This window comes from Oncorhynchus masou, chromosome 18 (assembly GCF_036934945.1).
Source record: "Oncorhynchus masou masou isolate Uvic2021 chromosome 18, UVic_Omas_1.1, whole genome shotgun sequence".
Taxonomy (NCBI): domain Eukaryota; kingdom Metazoa; phylum Chordata; class Actinopteri; order Salmoniformes; family Salmonidae; genus Oncorhynchus; species Oncorhynchus masou.
The window spans coordinates 58513482-58526510 of record NC_088229.1 but is presented as its reverse complement, the minus strand read 5'-3'; the positions used below and the strand labels follow the sequence as shown (position 1 = coordinate 58526510).

The window sequence follows — 13029 nt, the reverse complement described above, 5'->3', positions numbered from 1 at the left end:
TCTGACATGTAAAGATTATTTAATACCATCAAAGTCATAAAGGGAGAAATAAAAGGAGGCGATAGAAAAGGGTGGGATGACTTAACCCTTTCATGGTCCCAGGGAGGACTAGGAGAGTAGGGAAGCAGACAGTGGACCGGGTGGAGATAGAATCAGTATGCGTGAGCTGGCCTGTCAAACTCCCATCAACCAGGCTGACTAGAGCTCCTATATTCCTACATCACAGGGGCCTAACTTCCCCAATCCCCACTCCGCTCCACTCCCATGGCAGCGACTCCTACCCTCCTCCTCAGTCTTTTCCCACACTCGCCCCATTCCCAAAGGCAGCGGCAACGTTAGCGAGTACCAGAGCCAAAACCACTAGAACATTGCAATTTATTTCTACTCATTCTGAAGAGGTCTGGGGCTGGGGCCTGTTTGATGAAACCAGGCCTTGACCTACATGAGTGGCAGCCACACTATTCAGCTGCACTCCAACTCCTACCTTCTCTATTCAGCAAGTGTTTCTTTCCCTGTGTGAACAGTTAGTCAACGGCTAAGAAACAACTTCATGATAAACAACATCAGAGTTGGAAGACTTGACACACCACACTACTGCTCATTATAACAAACTCCCAAAATGTCTGACTGACTAATGTATTTCTTTCATAAAACAGAACCAAACCCTCAGCTCTCGAAACTGTGGTTTCGCTCAGATCGGAGCTCCTCACTCTTAAAATAAAACCCACACAATCCCTGGCACCTCAGCGTGAGCGGGTCGACTCGGTTGAGGTGTTTACCGTTTAGTAAGCGCCGTGTGATATCTCCAGGGTAACCTGCCATTGTGGGGGACCTGTCTCATCTGTCATTTCTCCTGCGCAGTCTCAACTTTGGGAAGCAGGAAGTCACCGACTGAACACAAGGGACAGATAGGGCTGTGGTAAGGCTATACACCCACTGTGTGCCTCGGCTAACCAAAGTTAAAATAGGTTGAGGTTGCCTTTTTGGTAGAATCTCTATACCAAATGAAGCTGTACTTTCTATCGCTACAATCAGTTGGGCAAACATTTCTGCCCATCCCTGAACCCCTCCACATTGCTAGGAGTCTTATAGCCCTCCATCTTGCTAGACATGAGTATATTTGGTAGATAGGCTTAGTATTTAGCTACCGTATCATTTGAACTCATAATTCTACCTTCAATAAACAGTGAATGACAATCTACAGAGAGTAAAAGGCCACTTTTAGGAATAAAAGCTCCCAAATACAAAATGACATCACAAATCAGCGGCTCTGTGGGATGCTAATCTCAAAGATTTTTATAGCTAAACCAAGATAGACCAAAGCCTGTTGTTTCAAATGGGAACAAATGAGCCATTATGGACAGAACAAGCAAGAAGGTGGGCAGAGCCAAGCACAAGCTGGCGAGATCTTATTGCTGCATTCTAGCATTCATTTGCATATTTCTGTTGGGGAACACCTATTCTGTGAAGTGCACAATAACTAAATTCACCTTTGAACACCTTGTATACAACAGCATTTTTTCAAACTTTGGCAAAGTGTAAAGTCTACTAAACTTAGTCCACTCTGTTCGTAAAATTTTGTCGTTTTGGGAACAGAAAACTGTACTGAGATCAAATGTTTAATCGACGAGTAAATTAGCAGAATGTCAGCCAGAATGAATCTCGTTCCATCTTCTCCCACTGGGCTTCCTCTCACTACCATATTTGGTAGTGAGTGGAAACGCCAACCGGATGCTTCACATTTATACATCCCGTGAAATATCTGTCTCATTGTTCTCAGGTTTCAAAGTGGAAACTCTCCCACCATCCTCCAATAACCCATCTCACTTCATCTGGTCATGAATGTCAAGTTCCTCAGTGTCCACATCACTGAGGACTTTACATACTCCTCTCACACCAAAAAAGTCATGAAGAAGGTACGGCAGCACCTCTTCTTCCGCAGGAGGCTCAATTTTTTTGGCATGGCACCTTAGATCCTGAAGACCTTTTAGAGCTGCAACATCAAGAGCATCCTGACTGGTTGGATCACCACCTGGTATGGCAACAGCACCGCCTTCAATCGGAAGGTCCTACAGAGGGTGGTGCAGACAGCCCAGCACATCATTGGGAGCGAGCTCCCAGCCATCAAGGACGTACATGCCAGGCGGTGTCTGTTTGGTGTAAATGGGGAGGTGCACACAGGCCCGAAGATTTGGCAAAGACTCCAGCCACTCGAGACATGGACTCTTCTCCATGCTCCCGTCCGGCAGGTGGTACTGGTTAGTGCTGGCCGATATATCAAATTAATGATTCATTCAAATGCATGTTTTTGCGTGATATTCCAAATGTCTGTATCGCAAGAATCAAGGTTTTGTTATTTTTAGTTTTTATGTCCGCTTGTTCTCGCGTTGTATTTTTGTTCTTGTCTCTCCCTCCTTCTGTGCACCTCCACATTTACACCAGAGATCCCTATATAATGACGAGATGCCGCCCTAACAATGGGAGTCAAGCTTAGGTCCAAAATAAGCCCATAGAAACGCATTGAGCTTATAAATGGACAGATTTTAGCGAGAAGGAAACCTATCACTTTGCCCCTTTCTCTATGGTTTACACACACACCAAGCCCCTCCCCCTGCCTCACACGCCAACAAAGTTGAGAGGTCACATCTTCCTCTCTGACATGCGGTTTCAACTTACTATTTGCATTTGTAGTTTAGTCCAACAGAATCGGTCATATTTTACAGTAATACAGATGTTAACTTTTCCAACGATACCATGTTTATGTCTCAACTACTCAAACTGCACGCAGCGCAGTCACTACTAAAATGAGAGCATCAATGAACATTGATTCTGGAAAGACTGTTATACAAGCCGTCTCGTCTGTTTCATAAATGTGCAAGAAGCATAAAACACAATTATATAAGGAATTGTCAACTCGTTCTTAGTCTGAGAACTAAGTTAGGCCACTTGATTTCAACATCTGAACAAAGTAGTACAGGCTAACATGCTTTTCAAACAGTTGGAGACAGAGCAAAGGGTGTAATTAAACAATTAAACTGTTCTGCCTTATAAGCTAGCAAACAGATCCACGTTGACTAAACTTGAAATATAAAGATTAGCTGGCGAAGTCACTATCACGTGGGCTTGAGAGATTTTTGATGAGACCTGTGTTCATTGTCTTGTTTTGATGCATTTTTTTTGAGATCAGCTAATGCCACTGCAGGGAAGTTAGTCATTATTAGTGAATGTGCATTATGCATGGTTTTAGACAAATTTGTAACAAAAAAAAGGGCATTTTCATAGACAGACTTGAAAGCCAGATCAGTGCCTATTGCAATAACAACAAAAAGCTGGATAAACCATTTTGATAAAATAATTAAGTTATTAGTGGGTCTTATGGTTGTGGAAGGCTTATATTTAGCCTAGGTATAACTTCACAAGACCGGAATTCATTAGATTATTGCTGACTGTCTGAAATGCAGTGTATTGACCTTTAATTGTACAACAATGCTTATAAAAATATATATACAGTGCCTTGCGAAAGTATTCGGCCCCCTTGAACTTTGCGACCTTTTGCCACATTTCAGGCTTCAAAACATAAAGATATAAAACTGTATTTTTTTGTGAAGAATCAACAACAAGTGGGACACAATCATGAAGTGGAACGACATTTATTGGATATTTCAAACTTTTTTAACAAATCAAAAACTGAAAAATTGGGCGTGCAAAATTATTCAGCCCCTTTACTTTCAGTGCAGCAAACTCTCTCCAGAAGTTCAGTGAGGATCTCTGAATGATCCAATGTTGACCTAAATGACTAATGATGATAAATACAATCCACCTGTGTGTAATCAAGTCTCCGTATAAATGCACCTGCACTGTGATAGTCTCAGAGGTCCGTTAAAAGCGCAGAGAGCATCATGAAGAACAAGGAACACACCAGGCAGGTCCGAGATACTGTTGGGAAGAAGTTTAAAGCCGGATTTGGATACAAAAAGATTTCCCAAGCTTTAAACATCCCAAGGAGCACTGTGCAAGCGATAATATTGAAATGGAAGGAGTATCAGACCACTTCAAATCTACCAAGACCTGGCCGTCCCTCTAAACTTTCAGCTCATATAAGGAGAAGACTGATCAGAGATGCTGCCAAGAGGCCCATGATCACTCTGGATGAACTGCAGAGATCTACAGCTGAGGTGGGAGACTCTGTCCATAGGACAACAATCAGTCGTATATTGCACAAATCTGGCCTTTATGGAAGTGGCAAGAAGAAAGCCATTTCTTAAAGATATCCATAAAAAGTGTTGTTTAAAGTTTGTCACAAGCCACCTGGGAGACACACCAAACATGTGGAAGAAGGTGCTCTGGTCAGATGAAACCAAAATTGAACTTTTTGGCAACAATGCAAAACGTTATGTTTGGCGTAAAAGCAACACAGCTCATCACCCTGAACACACCATACCCACTGTCAAACATGGTGGTGGCAGCATCATGGTTTGGGCCTGCTTTTCTTCAGCAGGGACAGGGAAGATGGTTAAAATTGATGGGAAGATGGATGGAGCCAAATACAGGACCATTCTGGAAGAAAACCTGATGGAGTCTGCAAAAGACCTGAGACTGGGACGGAGATTTGTCTTCCAACAAGACAATGATCCAAAACATAAAGCAAAATCTACAATGGAATGGTTAAAAAATAAACATATCCAGGTGTTAGAATGGCCAAGTCAAAGTCCAGACCTGAATCCAATCGAGAATCTGTGGAAAGAACTGAAAACTGCTGTTCACAAATGCTCTCCATCCAACCTCACTGAGCTCGAGCTGTTTTGCAAGGAGGAATGGGAAAAAATGTTAGTCTCTCGATGTGCAAAACTGATAGAGACATACCCCAAGCGACTTACAGCTGTAATCGCAGCAAAAGGTGGCGCTACAAAGTATTAACTTAAGGGGGCTGAATAATTTTGCACGCCCAATTTTTCAGTTTTTGATTTATTAAAAAAGTTTGAAATATCCAATAAATGTCGTTCCACTTCATGATTGTGTCCCACTTGTTGTTGATTCTTCACAAAAAAATACAGTTTTATATCTTTATGTTTGAAGCCTGAAATGTGGCAAAAGGTCGCAAAGTTCAAGGGGGCCGAATACTTTCGCAAGGCACTGTATATATATACATATATATACCTTGAATCACTCATAAGTTTGGGGAAAAAAATGAGTTTTAGGTCATATCGCCCAGCCCTAAGTACCGGTGCATCAACGCTCAGACCAACAGACCCCTAAACAGCTTCTATCCCTGGCTATAAGACTGTTAAATGGCTAACAACTACTGATCTCCCACAGACTATCCACATTAACTCGATGCCCATCCAAAGAGCTCGACCCACTCTGACACAACCCTTCACCCTTACTCAAACGCACACTCACTACTGATGGCAAACATTTACACACACACGCAGCCTCAAACCTATGCTGCTGTTATTGATTGCCATTAGTATCTATTTATCTTGCCACTGGTCACTATTACTCCTGTTTACAGTATATTACCATAAATATTGATATTTTCCTATTACCAGTCACTTTTCAGCCCTGTTTACATGTATATCCTACTACCAGTCACTTATGTATAAACCTACCTCAACCACTCCTGTAACCCTGCACATTGAATAAGGTACTGGCACTGACTTGTACAGTGGCTTCAGAAAGTAATCACCCTCAATGTTCCCTGGTAGAAGGAAAATTAGCCCGCGCAGAGAAGCACGAGATTGAGCATCCCAATTAGTTTAGTTAACACTATCAATATTTCCCTCTACTGTGCCAATTGTGAACGAATCAACGCAATATTAGCCACTTTCAGTGCAACATACTAACTCTGCAAGAGATTTTCTTGTAGGCAGAGCACATTGGAGTAGGATTTCATTGCATTGACAGGCACATACACTACACAGACCGGTGCGCCATAACCATTCAGAGCAGCAGTTCCCCTATATGCAAATAGACCATTGCCATATATGGATCTAGGCCATTCCCTTTGAACTGGACTGTGTTTACAGTATGAGGGGTCGTGAGTAGATGCACTTGTTTGGAGATGGAAGCAAGAGCTGCATGTAGCCACATGTGCACATTTTGTTCATATCCTTTGCTAGTTAGTGAGTTATTAACTAGTTAGTGAGTTATTAGCCCATCACTTGTAGTCAGCAATAGGGTAGTGGTTACTTCCTACAAGAGCACAAAACGTGTGCATTTTAGCCATCTTTGAAAAGCAAGTCAGGTAAAGAGTATTTTTTCTGTCTCAAAAAGGGCAGTGTTGTATTTTGAGCAGGGCTTGAACAGGCTAAATAGCCAACATGCAGAGGGTAGCATCATTTGTCTGATTCTCTGTAATAATGGCATGGCAATGATTAATGAATGTTATTTTGTAAAGTGGTTTCTTGCATCACACAACACAAGTGGATAAACAGGTGAATGACAATCCCTGTTATTTTCAAAAGTCTCATGGATTGTCTACATTGAACACCACACATATGCTGCAACTGTCGGCCGAATAACAGAACATTTCCATGTTACAATGTTATGAGATGCATTTTCTCCATTGTTTTTTTGTTGTTGATAGGTCTACATTATGATCAAATGGCCACGGTAGCCTACTTGGCCATTGTTATAACTGTAACCTAAAGCGGGTACAGCCTCAGTGTTCACAGTAAACGTGCTCCAGAAGTTGCATAAAGTTTGCGCTGAGCAGACCTGAAATTTGCTCGGTGCCTTAAAAAAAAAAGTGGGAATATTGATCACCCTTTACTTTTTCAACATTTTGTCAACGTTCTACACAAAATACTCTGTAATTGGACGAAAAATAAATAAAATACTAATATATCTTGGATTGATACCTTTTCAATACATTTGAACTTAAAAACTATTTGTTCCACAGGTTACAAGAAAAAGGAAGAAAGCGTCAGCCATCTTGAATCACTATCATGTTTATTACTATCAAAGAACATTTTCCAGTGTCACACATGATTTTGAAGAGGAAGGAAAAAGTGGGGGAGAGCAGGGGGGAGGTCCTGTCTTACTTCAGAGGAGGTATGGTGAGGCGGCAAAGCAAGTGAGTGATGACACATTTATCGCTATGTGAAACCAAGTCGTGTGAGGTTTCTAACTGGCATATCTCATACAAGAAGGAAACCGACATCCGTAGACACACAAGTCGTTTGACGGTCGCTCAAAAAAATACTCCAACTCTATCTACACTCAAAATACAGTACTGGGCTATACAATTGAGTTTTCTGCTATCCTAAAACACATTGTATGGTCCAATCCTAAAACGTAGAATAGACAATCACCAACAACAGCACGTCTGCACTATACACTACATATAGAGTATCTGCCACAAGAGAAGCTGATGAACACATTGACTTGAGGTGCCTGCAAGGCTGAAGTTGATAACTTATGACCATAGAATTCTAACGACACTCCATGGCCAAAGGTGGACGCACCTTCAAATGAGTGGAATCTGCCATTTCAGCCACACTCGTTGCTGACAGACTTATAAAATGGATCACACAGCAATGCAATCTCCATAGACAAACATTGGCAGTATAATGACCCGTACTGAAGAGCTCAGTGACTTTCAACATGGCACCGTCATAGGATGCCACCTTTCCAACAAGTCAGTTTTCCTTAAATGTCTGCCCTGTTAGAGCTTCCCCGGTCAACTGAATTATAAAGTGGAAACATCTAGGAGCAACAACAGCTCAACCACGAAGTGGTAGGCCACACAAGCTCACAGAACGGGACTGTGAGTGCTGAAACACGTATCATCAGTCCTCTGTTGCAACACTCACTACAGAGTTCCAAACTGCCTCTGGAAGCAACGTCAGCACAATAACTGTTCGTCAGGAGCTTCATTAAATGGGTTTCCATGGTCGAGCAGCCGCACACACACAAGCCTAAGATCCCCATGCGCAATGCCAAGTGTCGGCTGGAGTGGTGTAAAGATCGCTACCATTGGACTCTGGAGCAGTGGAAACGAGTTCTCTGGAGTGATGAATCACACTTCACTATCTGGCAGTTCGGAAGAATCTGGGTTTGGAGGATGCCAGGAAAGCACTACCTGCCCCAATGCATAGTGCCAACTGTAAAGTTTATTGGAGGCGGCATAATGGTCTAGGGTTGTTTTTCATGGTTCGGGAAGGCCCCTTAGTTCCAGTGAAGGGTAATCTTAACGCTACAGCATACAGCAATATTCTAGACGAGTCAGTGCTTCCAACTTTGTGGCAACAGTTTGGGGAAAGCCCATTCAGCATAACAATGCCCCAGTGCCCAAAGCGAGATACATACAGAAATGGTTTATCGAGATCAGTGTGGAAGAACTTGACTGGCCTGCACAGAGCCCTGACCTCAACCCCCACAGATCACCGTTGGGATGAATTGGAACGCCGACTGCGAGCCAGACCTAATCGCCCAACATCAGTGCCCAACCTCACTAATGCTCATGGAAGCAAGGCCCTGCAACAATGTTCCAACATCTAGAAGAAAGCCTACCCAGAAGAGTGGAGGTTGTTATAGCAGCAAATGGCGGACCAACTCCATTTTAATGCCCATCATCTTGATTTTTTTAGTTGCCAAACTCATAACATGGTGAACACATCTCAGATCCTCTTGCTCTTGAGGAAGGACAGGCGGAACCCAAGGACGATTGGATTGTTGACGTACCAGCGCAGTCAGTAGACAAAATCTTCCTGTATCATGAGTTGGCGACAGTGACACAGCAGATTAAACTTCTATAATTGTTTCATTTCCACCGACCTGAAGGACCAAAATGGCAGGTTATATTACATACGGAGTGGCTACGTGACTGGATTCGCGCATGACATATTCTTAGTATGCAAAAATATTATGTTTTATAGTATGTGAATTTTCAAAAATCAAGTTTGTGTTTGAAACGCAAGGATGTTATACTAATTTCGGCTCTACATCTAGTATAATTCTATGCACACTTTTCCACAGTGCATTTGAAGAGGTGGGCTTTGAGTGATCAGCACTAGTTCTCTTCAATTAGCCAAACAACAAAACTAGGCTACTTAATTGGGAAGATGCCAAATAGCGAAGCTTCCGCAGTGGTGTTCAATTGTAGGCTAAGTAGTTTTTGTTCTCCTTAAAATGATCACAAGTACTGCATTGTAGGCTACATCATTTGTATTTTTTTAACCCAATGTGGATTTCAGTTGCCATTGAAAAGTGTTTATTGTTCTCTTGGCCTTCTTCAAAGCTTCTAAACTAAATACTAATACCATCTTTTGATTTCTGAATGCGTCGGGACCGGGGTCCTGGGGTTGTGGCTGCGTTATTAATGTCATGTTTACGTTTTGTAGGCTAGGCTACCTATTTAATTGATGGATAACTCCTGAGCAGACATTCTGATCTCGTTCCCAATGATCAGTGCTTTAGTTTATTATGTTGCTCTCTTGCGGCTCGGAATGTGACGCACCTGAAGTCCCATGTTTTTTGGGTGCCATAGCCTTTTAATTTGAACATTTGAAAAGTTTTGGTGCTTGACTATGTAGAATACTAATGAATCATTATGTGATCTTTCAAAATAAATACAGTCGCACACTCCATGTGTAATCTCTCACCAATTTAATGGGTATTTACCAATGTTTCGGCATCACTGTGCCTTCTTCAGGGTGAAAAGGGCACAGTGATGCCGAAACGATGGTAAGTACCCATTAAATTGGTGGGAGATTACACAGAGTGTGCGACTTTATTTATTTTGATGGTTTATAGTTAATTCGCCGTTAGTCAGCACCTCCACGCAAACTATTATTCTGGGTGTGACATTGATTTGGCTTTGATCTAAATGTATTAAAAGACGACCCTGCAGTATGCGACGGTAGCGATCATGACGTTTATTATAGTTACAAAATAAGTTTCTAGGCTACAACATGTCGATCATGCCGTATATAGTACAACATAGTTACAACAGAAGTTTTTATAAAAATAGTGTGTAAACGTGCAAATCCTACTACATTTGTTTAGATCTGGGAAAGAGGCATCCTGGGGGGTGGGACGGGGGCAGAATGAGCAGTTTGATCATTACATAACAGTAGCTTTCAGGATTAGGACACTATAGTGACAGTCATAGCCATCCTAAGTGAACCTACTGCTTGGTTAGGTTACAGCTGACTAGGGTCTTTGCAGTTATGGCATAACTAGGGGTGTAACGATTCACCAATATGCATCGGTCCCTGGTTCAAATGTTTAACATATGAGAGTGCATCGGTCTGCGGGACACCAAACCACTGATCCAAATGAAGCATGCCTCGGTCAGAAAGTCAATTTAAATGTTATGAATGTTCACTTACATTTCTCAAATTACTTTTCTACCTTCTGAAAATAACAACTGCCTCTTTTCCTTCAGTGTCAAACTAAGCACGTAATTATTATGACAGTCATTGATCCACAAGTCATTTTGCATGCTGAACAACCCCAGGCAATATTAGCAGCCTAGTCAAACTGCGCATTCAAATGTATGTAAAATGGCTTGCGCAATATTAGACTTTATTAGTCGAGTGACTAATATTTTGATCAAATGTGCTTTTGAAAATGGTGTTTTACCAGAATAAAAGTAGCCTAAGCTACCATCAGAGACAACTCTCATCTGGCTATAGGTAGGCTACATGCTGATCGGGGATTACATTACATTTGATTTTGATTGTTCAGGTTCACCATCAGCAATAGTTTTGGTAGTTTTGCTTAAAACAATCAATGTATTATGGTCATTTTTAGATATGTAGGGTAAAGTTGATCATTTCATAACGAGGACACGCACGTCAGCTCAGACAGATCCAGCTCAGAGAGCCCAAGCCCATGAGATCCATTATCAGCAGACTTTAATTTTGAATGGAAAATGTATGCGTTTATGCAACAAATGTTAGTGCATCGAATCGTATTGATTTGTTCCTCTAATCAAATAGTTTCGACAAAAACGCATCTAGATACATATCGAATCGTCTTAAAAGGGATATATGCACACCCCTAGGCACAACATGTAACTGTGATTCACACCAAGCGGGAAGGTGACAGGGTGGGAAAATCCTCAGACACACCAAATGTCCCACTCAGCGACTCAGCCTCTGATGCATCTTGCTCTGAATGTCACAGGTTTTACGGAGAAAAGGGCAAATGACTTTTTCACAACAAAAACAGTAGTTTGTTGTACACATTATGCAGCCAGTATTGGACAGGGCATTGGAATAATCCATAGGAGGGCATTATTAACATATATGATATCATATGGTGAATGATTGATTATAACACCGTGATAAGACTACCTCATCGTCATACCGAATCCCAATGAAAATGTTATTACAGATCTACATAGGAAACAATGGATTTGAATCATGCTGAAATTAAAGACTTAATAAAAGCGTAATAATTGGCAATAATAAAGTTGACTGTTATGAAGGAAATCCTAACTGGCGCTATGTCGAAATTACACTAGACTTTCACTAAATACATGGCCACAATGTTAATAATTATGTCATACATAATTGTGACATTTAATTTGGTCAGACGCTCCTCTGAGGAGGCTGCAAATGTGGGCATATTATCTTGACAAAGGTGCATCAAAGGTGTAAACAACCTGGGGGAGGCATCTGTTTCACAGAGTGACTTTTATTTAACTTATTTGCAGAGAACAAAATACTTTTGTGCTACTGTCTTGGGGATACATTTGTGCACACCGTTTTGGGATTGTTAATATTCCATTGTCTTGACGTTCCATGGCTAGCTCCCGATAAACTGCAGCTAAAAACCACTAAATTAGATCTTGTTTATGTGGGTACGCTTGTCTCATAACATGGTAGGTAAATAAATACTGTGAAAAAGTTAGCAGGCTGATTGGTTGACCTTGCGACAAGGAGTAGCGATGTAGCTAAATATTGAGAAAACTGTCAGCCTGTCAAAAATCCAATCCACGAACTAAACTATAGGTAGCTTGCTGTCCCTTATTACAACGTTTATATTTTGTTGCTTGCTTGTGCTATTTCAATTATGGGATATTAATACGGCAAATTGTTATAAAATAACTCTGTTTTGTTATCTAATTAGATAAGGATTGCTTGTTGATAGCTGCTGTCAAGCACCGGACTCATAACATCTAACACCACGTCGAACTGTATGCATGATATCGACATCGTACAGTATGAGGTTAGTGTACATAATAAACTGGCAATGCATGGCCCAACTGAAAATTAGAATCTCCTCGGATTGAAGGCCTTCAATTAGTCATGACATTTACCTGTTAGCTAATGTTAATATTCAACTGGACAGCAAACTCAAAATGTTAACACGGTATGCCACATCCAGCGACAAGTGTAATTTCAAATACCTTGTACCTGTTGACTCCTCCTGCTTCCGTGGTTGGTGGAAGCTGAGACGCGTATGATTATTTTGATAGTCTCTCCAAAGTTGTTACCTGTAAAACAATTCGCAACGGTGGATAACAACGGGTGTCGACCCAAACCACCCTCCGGCAATTCGTCGGTGAAAGGCGTTCAGTGTGCAGAGAAGTTCAGCACAGCTTTTGCAGCCGCAGCCATTGAGGTCACGTGCTCCGGCTATGAACTCCAACACAATCCACTTTCCCCGCCCCCTCTCCTTTTATGGCGTGGTCCTCTGAAAGGGGATGTCCTGTTAACTCCAGATGTTCGGTCACTTTTTTCCAAAGACAGTACAGTATGGTTTAGAAAATCAGCTCCCCAGTAAATCTTGACAGGGCAACTGTCAAAAGACCGTATTTGAATTTAATTAGGTACAGTCAGCGGACCATTATTTTGTGGCGTGAACAACGGAGGGAGAGCACACGTTTCTGTCCTTCGGTTTGTTTGTTGCTTTTCATGTCAAAACCTACTGCCAGAAATAAGACAATTTCTGTGAGTGATTGTTGGGTTTTTGGTCACATTAGGACACAATATAGTCAGTATACTATACGTTCCTCCCATTGTAAGTAACCCACCCTCAAAGTTTTTCCCTGCAAGCTTGGTATGGCTGGCAGCT

General features: G+C 41.6%; 1 protein-coding gene across 4 annotated transcripts in view; it reads right to left on the bottom strand.

Moving 5' to 3' along the window:
• raraa (retinoic acid receptor, alpha a) overlaps positions 1-12577 on the bottom strand; it is a 218390-nt gene extending 205813 nt beyond the window's left edge. For 3 of the 4 annotated variants that reach the window (XM_064923932.1, XM_064923934.1, XM_064923936.1), the window contains exon 1: positions 12362-12577. The gene's annotated coding sequence lies outside the window, so the exon portion shown is untranslated. The remainder of the gene's footprint in view (positions 1-12361) is intronic. The other variant, XM_064923933.1, reaches the window with a different exon arrangement.
• Between the last annotated feature and the right edge of the window lie 452 nt (positions 12578-13029).